Consider the following 14,551-nt stretch of genomic DNA (forward strand, 5'->3'; position numbering starts at 1 on the left):
AAGCTCAGTTAGTTGTGTAGTACATGAGTACGCCTTTCGGAACCCATGTTGCGAGTCAAAGAAAAAATTATGTCAGTTTAAATGCTTGATGATGTGACAATATAAAACATGTTCCAGTAATTTACAACATATTGATGTCAGTGAAATCGGTCTGTAATTCGTAATTTCTTTTTTCGGCCTTTTTTGTGCACAGGCACCATGTGTGCCACTTTGCTGTCGTCTGGCAATGAACCATCATTCAACGATTTGTTATATATTACAAAAAGGTATGGAGCGATCGCATCTGCACAACGTTTTAGAATTCTTAAAAATCTGGGCCTACTGCCTTAGCTTCATCCATATGTTTTAGAAGTTCCAACACACCTCTTATAGCAAGTTCAACTGGTGGCATTGCACTGAACTTACTCTGGCATCTATCGTAGTCGATGCTCTCAGGAGGCAAAAACACTGATTGAAAATATTCATTGAAGGCTTCGGCTTTTTGCCAGTCATCGGTAATTATTTCGTTATTGACCATCACGTATCCTATCCCAATCTGATCATTACTACAGCGCCTCATGTACTTCCAGAACTGTTTGTTGTTTGCTTTCATCCCGTCCTCCAGCCGTCGCAGATAATGTTCTTTGGCTTCCTTCACCTTTATTTTATACAATGACGTAAGCTTTTTTTAGCTTATTTAGATTTCGTACCGAGCTCTTCTTTTTATACCGTGCATACACACGCTTGCGCCTCTTTATCAGCCGCAGCAGGGCTACCGGTAATCCATGGTTTTTCTCTCTGTTTTAACTTCGACAAGTCTACGCTTGGGACGTATTTCTCAGTTAAACTCATAATTCTCTGTTTAAAGACTACCCATATGTCGTGGACACTCATCTCCTCGGCAACGCATTCGAAGGAAAGGAAATTGTTCGGAAGTTCAAAACTTATCCCTTCATAGTCACCTTTTTCATATAACAGCACCTTTCTACCCGCACTCACTTTTTTGCGCGAAACTCAAGAGTCAAGAGTTGAGACAACCGCACTGTGGTCACTGATACCAGGTATGACATCAGTTTTTTTAACAGCGATAGGGTAGTTGCAGAGAAACAAGTCAAGTGTGTTTTGATTACGTGTAGGTACAAGAACATGCTGTTTAAGTGCTAAGCAGTCTACCATGCATTTGAGATCAAGATTCAACTGACTCATTGTTCCACATGCACAAAGTTCCTCGCTCCATATCATATTCGGTAGATTAAAATCACCTCCAAGCACTACGCAGTCATTCGAAACACTGGATACTAGGTCCTGAAGTACCTCTATGACAGCTGGGTCAGAGTTAGGGGGTCTGTAAAACACTCCAGCAGTGAATTTCTTGTTATCAGGCAGCCCAACACTACACCACACTGATTCGACAGCATTGCCTGGCACGTCAAGTTGGCAAATTTTCAAGGAACTATGAACCAGTATAAAGACGCCTCCCCATGTGATGACCTATCTTTTCTATAAGCGTTAAATGGGCTGGGAAATACCTCGTGATCTGATATAGAGCTGTCTAACCAAGACTCTGTTCCCAGGACTATATCGGCATGTACAGAACTAATCAATCCATACAAGTCTTCCACTTTATTTTAACACTTTTACAGTTCACCAGCAACACTATAATATCCCTCCGCACAATTTTCCTAACAGCACTTGGATGTCATGCACGCTTCACGGCAACGACTTTTTCTATTTCAGCATCCCAAGTAAACATCTGACCGTTTATTATAAGTTTATCATAGGTTAATCTGACCTTATTGCTTGGATCACTCTTTTGAGCTTTCGCGTATGCCCAGAGATGACGACGCTTTTCCCTTACTTCAAAAGTGTAGTCTTCAGCTAACGATAAGACAGAACCCTTCAGCTTGTGTGCGTTCCTCATGACCTCAGCTTTTTCATTGCGTGAAGAAAATCCTATCATAACCGGCCGAATTTTCGTTTCGTGTTGTTTCCCAAGCCGTGGTATTTTTTCTGTGGAAGAAACTTTCACCCCAAGTTTGTTTTCAAAAATATCCACTATTACCTTTTCCTTTAACAGATCGTGTGTTTCTGATGTGTCCTCGTCGAGTCCATACGCTATTAAGTTATTTTGTCTTATAGTTTTCCAGTCCAGTGATCCTGTCACCTAATGTCAAGACTTGGTTACTGAGGTGCTGAACGACCCTTTCGCACGCTTCAAGTTTGGGAAGTGAATCAGAGATAGCTTTAACTTGAGTTTCAATTTTTTTCAACTTTAGTTTCACTAGATGAGAGCCTCTCATTAGTTTGTGTAATGTGCTGTTTTAGTCTCTCTTTGATCGAGTTCATACTACTGTTCAGGGCTTTCTGACCGTCAAGAATCGCCTTTAACTGCTCCTCAGTTAGCGGACCCGGGTTTTCCTCTACATCACCGCTGAGTAAAGGGACAAGGACGCAAAGCGAGTCACAACAAGCAGCGACACATTCACACAACGCTCCCGGGCGTGGCAGCACCACAAGGCAAACATAGTTACTTTTTACTTTCGAGTAGCAAGGTTTTTTCCCAACCTGAAATGCGAGCAAGAGCTTGTTAGCCTGTGACCTCATGCCTCGGGTGCTGTCCCGCCCACTAAGCGGGACCGCTGAAGGAGCGGCGCAGGCAGCTTCGGTCAGTGTCGACGACGATGGTATATTGCGCAAAAGCGCCGGCCAAGCCAACGGGCACAGTCCAGCACTCCTCTTTGTCAGCGGCTGTCCGGTAGCTTCAACGAAGTCGGTGAAATGAACTGCGTTGTGCAGAAACTGCTGAGCCAGACTTGTCGTCACATTGTCGCTTGCCGGCTGCACAATCCACGATGCAAATATCTGGAATGCGAGCAAGCCCTTACAAAAATCTGTAGTTAAATTCTTTTGAATTTTTGTTGAAAAATTTCTGGAGTCGTATTGAATTTCTTTTTAAACTTTTTATATTTTTTAGACTTTGTTTTCACAACTTATTTAACTCCTAGTTAAAATTGGCCACTTAAATTTTTTAGAATTCCTTCTTACATTCTTTTGAATTCCTTCTTACATAAAGTTTGTTGAATTCGTTTTGACGGAACCGCAGATTAATGTTTAAAAAAATACTCAATTGTTTCAATATGTTTTTGAATTTCGTTAGGAAATGTTGTCTTTTTGGTACATACACATCCCACAAATAAGCAATGTAAACAAACACAAACACCATCAAGCACTCAACACCAGAAACACACTCCCGTTGACAGCACCAGAGCCTTATATGGGCTCTGGTGCCTTTGGTGTACAGTGAATAACTTATCTCTGAATCCATTGAAAACAAAAGTCGTATCTTTCTCAAGGCGTCACACCATAATAGACTGCGATTATGTTTTAGAGGGGATGCCTATCAAACGTCTTTCTGTCATAAAAGACCTTGGCGTATACCTTGATAATGTTCTAACGTTTACTGCCCATGTGTCATTTGTCGTTGGCAGTGCAACAAGAATGCTTGGTGTTATATCTCGTATTACGAAGCACTTTAATAACCCGGCTTCCTTGGTTCGGTTATTTTGTGCCCTAGTCAGATCTAGACTTGAATTTGCTTCAGTAGCTTGGAATGCGTTAAATAAAACTCAGGCATTGAACATTGAAAATGTACAGAAGAGGTTAATACGCATTGTGTATGATCGATACTCTCATCGTCGCTTCTATTTTGATTATGAATTTCTTCTTAAAAAAGTTTCGTTGACAAACTTGTCCGATAGAAGAGCGGAACGTGACTTAGTCTTTTTTCATAAGTTAGTAAATGGTGTATCTGATTGTGGCTCGCTTTTAAGTGATGTTAATTTACATGTTCCCTCCCGACCCACTAGAAATCATAGTACTTTTTTACATTAATACTGTCTGTGATCTCTCGCCTTTATCACGATGCCAACTGCTTTTTAACCGCATCAACAATGCTGAAGTGGATATATTTAGCGACTCTCGGGTGTTCGCGATTAAAATGAAAATGCTTGTTGCCAATTTGTAACGTTTGTGTATTTTTGCCATGTCTCTGTTATTTTAATTCCTCATTTATTATCTATACCAAAGAAAAGACCTGTTGGTTGTTTTTGGGCACTTGAAAATAAATATTTATTGAAAATAAATATTTATTATTATTTATTATTATATAGCCTACATATTGAAGGTAATCATTTGGCCGGTGACTACCTCAGCACTTACTAAGTTTCCAAGTCTCCGGTCTCCTTCTCGAAAGTCTGTCAAAGGGAAGACAGTGTTTCGAAGTTCGTGGACTCTATCTCTTACTAAAAGGCATTGGTACAACTAATAATAATTTCGTGTAGTCGCTAAAACAACATCCACAAAAACGGCTCATAGAACAAATGTTATCGCTTCTCTGCATAGCATCACTCAGGACGAAGTCAGTCAAGGCGGTTGCTCCACTTTAAAATAGTTATTTTGCTCTTCTTTGAATAGGGTCAATAATGCCACGATAGTCATTTACAAAGTGAGAACGGCTGGGCGTGTTTTTCGAACGCCTGGACTCCAGCACGCGCCCCATGCCTTCCGTCGTGCTTTGACTGCGCAGTCGACCTCGGGGGGCGCGAGACGTCGAAGAGTTGTCAAGGATAGAAGGCTCGCGCTGGAGGCAGAAGAACGGAAGCTCCTCCCTACGGTTCTCGACTTGTCAGAGACTATTGACAAACTTAGTGACTTTTGACATTTAGTCAAGATGTATTATGTTCAATAAGAAGTCAACAGAAAGTCTGTAGCTTTTCTTTTGACACTAGCTACAGAAAGTCAACTGAATAATTTGAACACGAAGTAAACAGAACGTCTGCGGTATTTCTGATAACACTTTCAACAGGAAGTAAACAGAAAAAGATCCAACGTAGAGTTAATAGAAAGTCAATAGCTTTTCTTTTGACTCAGGCAGAAGAAAATCATAAAAAAAGCTTCAACACAAAATTAACAAAATTTCTGTTGACCATGTCAACAGGAAGTCAGTCAAAAGAAAGTAATCAGAGTGAACAAGAAGTCGCCACATTTTCAATAAAAAGTAAAAAACAAAACAAAAAAAACGTCATATCGGACTTCGCACATGACCGCAGACCAAATAAAATAATAAAAAAAAAATACAAAAAAAAATATTGTCAATAAGTTTTATTTTTATTTTTTAGAAAATAACCTACAAAAAACGTCGTTACAACTTCTTTTTAATTTTTTTATAAATAAGTCTACAAAACAAAATCTAATGTTTTTCCTTTTGAATTTTTTCAGAAAATAACCTATAGAAAAACGTCTTTACAAGTTTTTTTTTAATTTTTTATAAATAAGTCTATAAAAAATTCCATATATTTTCTTTTGAAAGTTTTTTTGACAATAGTCAAAACAAAGTGCGTTTATAAAGGAATTCAGTAGGATCGCGGAAAGTCAATAAGAAGTCTAAAAAAATTAAAAAGAATGTTGAGACCCGTTTTTGTAAGGGAAGAGCTTGTTAGCCTGTGACCGCATGCCTCGGGTGCTGTCTCGCCCTCGTCAGTATACCGGAGGCTATGTTTAAACACACGCCAGATTAAGCCGCCATTGCGCACCTTTTCTTGTCTTACCGAGATGCCGATCCCCTGAAGCGGGCTTTACCGACCTTGGGAGAAGGACGCAGTAGCGCCTAAAGTGGCAATAACCTGTCCTGCTGAGGCAATCATGAAGTGAAGCGAACGGAATAAGAGGAAACAAAAACTGAGGCGGGTTACGGCGGCGCCTATGTATACAGCTGCCTGCAAGCGTCTATAGAACCACTGAGCTACGTCTAATAAGTAAACAAAGAAAACTCTTCAACATAAAGCAGACGAACTCGCACGTGCTTTGGAGTGTTCTGTGTGCTCGCACCCATCTATCCCGTGCTTGGAGAACGTCCTTCGGTGGTCCTGCGTATCCCAGTGTGGACGCTGTCCTTGCGAGACGGCGCTGTCCTTGCGAGACGGCGTCCTGCAGTAACGAAAAAAGCAGAAAAATCGGGATCGGAATGAACGCACGTGGACATCATACGTTCCGATTACTAAGAAGTAAAAAAAAATAGTTAAAAACTTCACTGATATACGAAATATCCTACGGAACGAAAAGTAACCGGGCAAATCGCAAGTGTGCCAACTTGACACAGAAATTGAATCTCGTCTTTAACGCAACGCAGAAACAAGAAATGAGAACACAAGAAAAGGAAGGCGAGTACGGCGCCTTCTATGCTCAGCGTCACCTTATACGATGGACCGCAGAGAAGGCCTTACGAGCTCTCGGAGCCATTCCAGCGCCGTGTGAGTGTCACGTGCGCTTCCGAAGGGGCGCAGCGGCGACTCGCGGGACACATCTAGTCTCGCGAAATATTCAGAGCGCTTGATTGGCTGGGATGGCTCGTAGGGTCAGCTGCTGTCCATCGTCATGCAAAACTGGGTACAGCTGGCGACGACCGCCGAAACGCTGAACGATATATGACCGGCTGAGATGCGAGAGCCACCCACGAACATCGAACGCATCCTGGGGCCTCTGGTTTTCGTCGCCTGGTCCCCGCGTTCTTCTGGCAGCAGCCCGCGTGCAATTAGGGGCCGCCAGAAAGATTACAATTATAATGGCGTCCTGGCAACCTCCACGCGAATCCAAATTGCCAAAGTCTGGCGTGGATTCGAGGGGAGATCATCGTGCTGTTTCGTAAAGGGTCATGTTCGAGGGCTGCCGTCTCGTGCGTGTTCTTTCCAGCTATACAGCGTATCCATGAAGCGAAGAAACTGCTAGCGCTAAAAATCGTGGTGGGGTTTTGAGTACTACATTGGTGTATAGTTCACGTGACGTCAGATGACGTGACATCAATTTCCCCGCTAAATTTAGCAGGGAAATTGATACCACGTAACCTGACGTCACGTGAACTATACACCAATGTAGTTTCCCCCTCTAATTATAGCGGGAAGATCGACGTCATGTAATCCGACGTCACCTGACCTTTTACCTTTGTGCATATACAAGGTTTTTTTTTTCTTTTTTTTTTTTCGAAGACAGATGTTTTTGAAGTTGCATTTTCTCTCGAACGTAATATCCGCCTGGCCGTATAACCCACTCGCACAAACCCCATTTCTGTAGCTCTCACGGCTTTTCTTTTTTTGAAAAATCTATATTCGAAAATAAAGAAAACACCCTGTATATTAATGCCACGTGACCTATAATATACAAGACTATATATAGTCTTCTAAACAAATTAAAGTTATCTCTTCTTAAATACTGCATTTCATGCATTAATGGACTTTGAAGGCGAAGGTCGCTGCCAATTTTTCTTTTTTCTGTAACTGTCTGGGCATGCGCCTAGACTCACGCTCTCAGTGCATTGCCACGATAGCCGAGGTGCACCGGCGCTGTGGCAAAAGTATCTGAGCAGTCTTTAGTTATAGTCGTGTTGTGATCGTGATCATCATGTTTCTCTGTAGTGTGCCGGCACATCGCGGCTAGCTCGTTGTTGTCTATGTCGTCCAGCATCGTCGGGAATCCGGCAAATCATCAACATAGTGGCAGTTTTTCTTGTTCAGCAGTGCCTTCGGAGAACGCCGTGTAGTGATGCCGAAAACTTGTTCCGTGATCGGTTGCTCAAACCGTAGGGTGAATCAGAACGGTTGGAGTCTTTTTCACCTTCCGTCGCCCAAGTTTTACATCAGTCAACAAAGAAATGCGTCACGGCTGTTTGTCGGGTGAACTCCGATGGTTCGCCCTGCTAGTCGACGAGCAATGCTTGAACATGCAGCGCGTGGCAATAATCAGACAATAATATGCCTAGCCTTGAGAGATCCTTTGCAGAGACGGGAAGGCAAAAGAAAAGTTTTAGGCCTGGTAAACACTCGTTCCGTCATGGTTGTTAGTGTTTTTTTTTTTTTTTTTTTCAAAAGTTCTTTTTTGACAAAAGTCAATCCGTTAAAAAACTATAAAACTTCGTTGTTGTTTGTGGTGTTGTTTTTGTGGTGGTAAAAACGTCGCCTAAGATTAAAAACTCATGAGCCATTCCACTCTGCGAAGGTGCATGACCAGCGAAGTTGTTTAGCATACGACACACCCGTGACACAGATTTTTGCACAAAGGTACGAACACATTTATTGTCTTGATTGGTGGTCATTGTGACGACGAGAGAAGAGCAGTGAAGTAGACCTATTGCTAAATTATGCAACCATCAAGGAAAATCCGGGGAATTCCCGTCCTGTTTATTCCTTCATGCTTGTTCCTTCTTGTTTGTTCCTTCCGTCTATACTTCGTCTCACCTTAGCACGGACTAACTACAAAGGCTGTGCAGGCTCGAGCGGGCAGCCTTGACTGCCTTAACTGGAGCTCTCGCTGCACGAGCGCTGGTGCAGCCGCCGAGGCTTCATCCAAAGCAACTATACCTCGCGCTTTCAGCATGCGCGGCTAACAATAGTTCATGTTAAGATGAGACGAAGTATAGTCTTTGTCGTTCTAGTTTAACCTACATTATGTATGTAATAATTGGCATCTTGCACGCGCATTCGTCAACGCTTTATTTTGGTTATTTACTTCGAATCTTTTATACGGGGAAGGCGTGCGCGTGCTGCACGTGCGTCGGTGAATGCGAGCGAAGAGTTTTTGGTTCGCACACGAAAAATCCAAGGAACCTATAGCCATAAACAGCTTCGCTGTAAAACTATTTACAAAGTGAGAAATATCTACAAAAGAAGTATATATCTCGCTAAGTGGTCTGACCCTAGACGATTTAGGAGCCACTAAATCTGAGGCAATTAAACTAAAAAAATCACGTGGTTAGTAGCATCCGCGTAAACTAAAAAAAAAAAAAAAAGCTCCAGCGAAAAAAAAAAAAAAAGGCGAGAAGCAGCTAGTGGTCAAAGGCTCAAGATAACAAAAATATAAGAAGAGGACATATGAAGAATAGATAAAGCACACTAGCGACTATTTGCTTATTTTGGGAGTCCTCCCTCTGCATCTCTTCCCCTCAGAGCGGTCGAAACTCGAATCAGCTTTCTTGGGGTTCACATCGATTCGCAATGTTATCAAGTTCTCCGAATTCTCAGCAGATGACGCTCAGTACAATCTGCGCCTCGACTGCTCGATGCCAGAGTTTCGCGACACAATACAACGCCTCCCCGAAAAGATCGCCGCAGCAACTCGGTTTACGAGGACGTAGAGAGGCGACCTTAGACGATAACAACAGCAGGTTTAATGAATTTTCCCTCAACGAATATCGATTGCTCGCGCCAGACGTCCCCTCCTTCGAATTCTTGACCCGTCGAGATGCAGGCACCGCGTGTTGCCAACGGCTCTCGGAGAAACGCCGCAGCGAACCAACTGATTATAAAGTTTCCCAGCGATACAGGGACCCGTATTTAAAAGCCGTGCGCGTGGAGCGAAGCTTTCGCAAACTTGGTCGGACGGCGACACCTGCACGAGAATTGTGAAGGGAAAACTGCGTCGTGTTGCCGCGGGTGTATACCGCCGCTGTACTACAAGGCTTACGGCGAGCGGAGGGCGGACGGAGGAAACCCGCAGAGGAGACTGTTGAGAGCGAGAAATCGCACGTCGCTGTTATTCGAGCAATTGCTGTGTGTGCTTCAGTTCAGGGAGGCTCGAGGAGCGCAGATACGGGCATAACTTTTTTTTTTTTTTTTTTTTGTCAGGCGATTTATTATGGTGTCTGAGGAGTACCCAATCAATATTTTGCTACAGCGTCACAAAAATTGTGAATTGAAAAAAAAAAAAGAAAGAACGCAACTGCTCGAAATTGAAACCGAAACTGGACTGGGGAGAGAAGAAGAAATATAGAAGAGGAGAACGTTACTAGAAATCACGTGACTGTGCAACTTTATTTTTTTTTTTTTTCAATTAAAGTATTTGCAGTTTTTTAGAAGCCACAAAAAATAGGTTTAATATTTTTGTCCATTTTTAGTATTGAGTGTGTGCCTTCGATGACCCACGACTTCGATTGTTTTTGGCGGTTGTGTTTAAACCCTAAAAAACGGCACGTGAGCGCGGAGAAGAGAGTGAGAGCGACTTAAACCAGCCAGTTCTCGATCGACTGTTTTCGGGAAGAAAGAAAACTAATTTCGAGCCGCAAATTGGGTTCTGAATATTTGGGCTCTCATATGCCATGTACAAATTAAAACCTTGGCGAGCATAAATACCCTGTCAGTGTCCCTTTAAGGAAAAACTCTCTGTCGATTACTCCATCGCTATCTCTGGGTTTTCGGTAACGAAGTGACGCCTTATGTGTTTTCCGAGTACAAGAAAGACTAACCTATGTCCGTTCCTTTTTGCCTGTGAAACGTGCAACAGTACATTATTACTGCTCATTTCTTTTGAAACGCGTACAACACCAGTCATGGTTTCGCCACGAAGCGTGCTTTGGCTCTGAAGCGCCAAATGGGCGATCGAAAGAGGAATGCACTAAGTATAGCCACGCTTATCGCTGAAATTCTCGAGCCTGCACAATTCTGGCTAATTTAACATCGCGTTCCTTGAATAAAATAATAATAATACAAAGTATGGTAAGTCGATTTTTTGTGCAGTTTTAGAGGGGTCTTGTCTAACCTCACTTCAGTATAGTAAAAGCATTTCACACATGAATGCGATAGTTTGTGTCATCTTCTGAACGAATTTGTTCCACTTCTCAGTGTACTTTGCGTGACCATTGATGAAGTTTATTGGCACATACCGTTTGGACCGGGTCAAGAGATACTGAACTCAACAAATGTCACTGACAAACGCGGGTGAAATCACAACACAAAACGTTCGAAATATGCCCTTCCTTCGTCGCTTTACGCAGTGACATCGCCTGCGACTTTTTGGTGCATTATTATTTGCGTGAGGTGTTTTCAAGTCGAACAATATTTCCGCCGACAAAAGCATTTCGAAGAAACAAATACAAAAAGCTTGCAAAGTTTAGGTTTAGCGCGATCTCACCAAGAATTTAACGAGCCCAGGCAAACCTAACTAAAACATGAGACCAAGAAAGCAGAAAGAAGACATAATAAAAATAGGCAAACACAACCCGTCCTTTTATGTCCTTGGTATCGGGTTTTAGTTATGATTGAGTATCACCGGCTCGCCTGCGCACTTGCTTTTCTTGTGTGTTTTCTTTCTTTTTTTTTTTTTTGTGTGTGTGTGTATGTGTGTGTGTGAAGGCAGGTTTTTATTTGCCTATATTCAGCGCTAAAAATATTCTCCCCGATCCTGACGCCAAAAAGTCAGTTCTTAGCAAGCTAAAATACGAAGAAGTAACAAGACGATATTGAGTGGAGATGGTCCTCTTACAGCGGGAGTATGGGAACGCTTTTAGCGAAGGTTTGAAAGTGCTGTGAAAAAGAACGCTAATGCGCAGAATTTTTGGAAGAATTCCAATGACAGTTGAGAAGAAATGGCCGAATAACATTTGTTGTTTATTCGCGTGCGTTGTTTCTTAACCGAAGTAGGGAAGTAAGACCAACAATCTTGGACAGGGAGTTTTAGTTCCAGATTTTAACCACATGTGGCGTTTTCGCCGTCTCGCAACGCTCTCTGCAACCAATACCCGGAACTCTACAGTCAAGGCCATCGGCGCGCAGGCGCAGTAGCGGCTTCTTCGCTGCGGAGGGCTTGGCGGTGGGGGAAACGCTGTCTACGAAAACTCCCTATTCTCAAGTTTAAATAGTAGATTCCCGCGTCGATCGGAATCTCGTCCTCCTCTCCCATGCCTCACCTCGCCGTTCGACGCTCTATCCACTTCGCTCTCTCCGGCCGTCGGCGCTTTTTTCCCCTTATTTCAACGCGATCTCCCTCTCTCTCTCTCTTTCTCTCTCTGTTTTCCATTTGCATGGCGTGGCATTTGGGAAAGACGCTCAGCGTAAAAACAAACAAACAAAACAAAAGCCCACTCATTGCCGTTAGCAGGCACCAACATAATGCGGGAAAAAAAAATAAGGAAGAAATACGGAATTTTTTTTTTTATTATCATTCTAGTACGAAAACGCAGCCTTGAATAAAATCGTTCAGAAAACCAGTCCTCGATTGGATTCAATCTTGCGACTGTACTCTTCATGTGTGCAATGTCCTAGCTTGCATCGTGGACTTCAGGCTGTCCGTCCTCACCGTTAGGCCTATTTTAATGTCCGTCCATAATAAATTTAAGTCAAGCTCACTTCTTTTCATTCTATATATGTGATGTAGAGCAAAAAAGAAGATGAAAGGCACGGTAACATCAAATGTGAAAATAGACCAGGACACCACATAAGGCAGACGGGTAAATACTGAGACATCTTAGACACAACAGATGATGTAAACGCAGTTCAGTCCAATGCCTTTCTTCAAACTTTGCGTATCAACGATCTTCACCAGATGGTTTGTGAGCCCACACGACATAATGCCACCTTAGACCTGCGTCTAACTGCCCATCCTCAGTATGTGCTGGGTGTCAATATTATTGACCAGATTAGTGACCATGGGATTATTTTTGTTAATGCGTTGTTGCATCCGTATATAGGCCGCCTAACTCTCCTGTCTTGGTTTTGGAAGAACTAAAATGTGCCTTGGCAAAATCTTGACAGAAAAAAAGAAACTCATATTAGGCGGGGATTTTAATCTGCCAGATATTAATTGGGCCTGCCTAACGCACGGAAGTACTGATGCTGAAAACTGCGCTGAACTAACAGATATTGCTTTTTCTTTTAATTTACGTCAGGTAGTTGACAGTGACACGAGAGTAGTGGGAGATTGCAGGTCAATCCTAGACCTGATCTTTTTGTCTGCTGGTGCTAGTGCTGACGGCTATGAATGTGAAGTTGTTGAAGGGCTGTCTGATCATATGGCAGTATTACTTACTCTGTTTAATAACATTGCGCCCCCCGCGGAGAAAGAGATTAAAGTCTTGAACTTCAATAACGCCGACGATAACGCTGTCACAGACGAACTGGCTTTTGCGTACGATGAGTTTGTATCCTTATCAGCAACCCCGGACTGTGTGGATCAGTTATGGAATCGTTTCGTTGCTATTGTTACTCGATGCGTTTCAAAATAGGCAAACATAACCCATGGATCACGAGAAGCGTGATACATATAAAAAGGAAAGTGAACAGACTGCAGAAATCTTGGAAGCGATCCGGCCTTCTATCCGCCAGAGAAAGCTATCTTTCTTGTAGAAAGAAACGTAAACAGACAGTACGCGAATCAAAACAATGGTATTATAATATCTGTCTTTCGACATTCATAAAAACAGCACCACAAAAATTTTGGCGGCATATAAGTACTTCCAAAGACAAGAAATGTTCATCCTTGGTTGTTCACGGTTGTGTAATTGATGACGAATTTAAAATCGCTACCATTTTTAGTGACCAATTTTATTCCGTGTTTACAAAAGATAACAACATTGTTCCTGACTACGACGTCCAATCTCAGCTACCCGGTCTCCAGAACATTACTATCAGTGAGGCAGGTATCTTGTCATTATTACTAAACTACGATGTAAAGAAGAGCAGCGGCCTGGATGACATCCCCAATTTGTTTCTTAAACGCTATGCGGAATGGGTTTCAAAATATTTGTTTGTCATTTTTAAAACGTCATTGACCACTTCGAGATTACCTGCAGATTGGAAGCTAGCAATCGTTAAACCCATATATAAATCGGGTGACCCTCGGATAGCAGTTAACTATCGTCCCATTTCTTTGACGTGTATCAGTTGTAAATTACTCGAACATATTATTGCTAAACATATAGTTGCCTACCTCACGGAGCATAATCTTCTATCGAATGTACAGCATGGTTTTAGAGCCGGATACTCGACAATATCTCAGTTAGTAGGAATAGTGCGTAATTTTTCTTCAGTTATTAATCGCCGAGGCCAAGTTGATGCAATCTACCTTGACTTTTCAAAAGCCTTTGACAAGGTCCAAAGATTTTATTAAAATTACGTGCGATGTTAAAAAACGATCAATTCGTAGACTGAATTCAGGATTTCCTGTCGGTTAGGGGACAGTATGTAATGTTTAATCAGACTGCATCTTCCATAGCAAATGTAGAATCCGGGGTACCACAGGGGTCAGTTTCGGGGCCACTGCTTTTCTTGATATTTATCAATGATATAGCTACTAATATCAGAGTAAACATAGGATTGTATGCTTATGATTGCATCCTATATCATGAAATCAAAAGTCCCGATGATCATCTCATCCTAAATAATAGCCTTCAGGAAATATAAAAATGGTGCAAAGATTGGCAAATGGTACTTAACAAAGAGAAAACCGTATTTATGTCTATCACCCATAAAAAAACACCCCTCTCTTTTTTCATACCTCATAGATAACCAAGTACTGATCCGGGTTAATGAATATACTTATTTAGGACTACATATAACACACAATTTAAAATGGGATAAACATATCAGCGCGGTTATAGATAAATCATCTAGAAAACTATGGGTTATGAGACGCAAATTACGGCAGGCAGCTCCGGATACAAAACTATTGCCGTACAAAACTTTTGTTTTTCCTATCTTAGGATACGCGAGTGTAATATGGGACCCTTACACAAAAAAAGACATCAATAGGCTGG

This window comes from Ixodes scapularis, unplaced genomic scaffold (assembly GCF_016920785.2).
Source record: "Ixodes scapularis isolate PalLabHiFi unplaced genomic scaffold, ASM1692078v2 PGA_scaffold9__187_contigs__length_104089568, whole genome shotgun sequence".
NCBI classification, from domain to species: Eukaryota; Metazoa; Arthropoda; class Arachnida; order Ixodida; family Ixodidae; genus Ixodes; species Ixodes scapularis.